This window comes from Eimeria mitis, genomic scaffold (genome assembly GCF_000499745.2).
Source record: "Eimeria mitis Houghton genomic scaffold, Emh_scaff2219, whole genome shotgun sequence".
Classification (NCBI taxonomy): Eukaryota; Apicomplexa; class Conoidasida; order Eucoccidiorida; family Eimeriidae; genus Eimeria; species Eimeria mitis.
This window is the reverse complement of record NW_013570546.1, coordinates 4,190-4,509: the sequence shown is the minus strand read 5'-3', so window position 1 is coordinate 4,509 and position 320 is coordinate 4,190.

Genomic DNA, 320 nt, shown 5'->3' with positions numbered 1-320 from the left:
ACTATGGTGAGTATTCTGGCGCCCCAAATGAAACAACAACATATGAATATGCAAAAACTATATTAAGTTTGATTACAGCAACAGATACATATAGAGAAGAAGGAAAAATTTTATTTATAGGAGGAGGGATAGCGAACTTTACTTCTGTTGCTGATACATTCAGAGGCATTATAAAAGCTATAAAAGAATATACAAATAAACTCTTATTTTTTAAGGTTTCTATTTATGTAAGGAGAGGGGGGCCAGGCTACCAAGACGGAATGAAGCTTATGCGGCAGACTGCAGCAGAAACAGGTTTAGATATCTTTGTATATGGACCC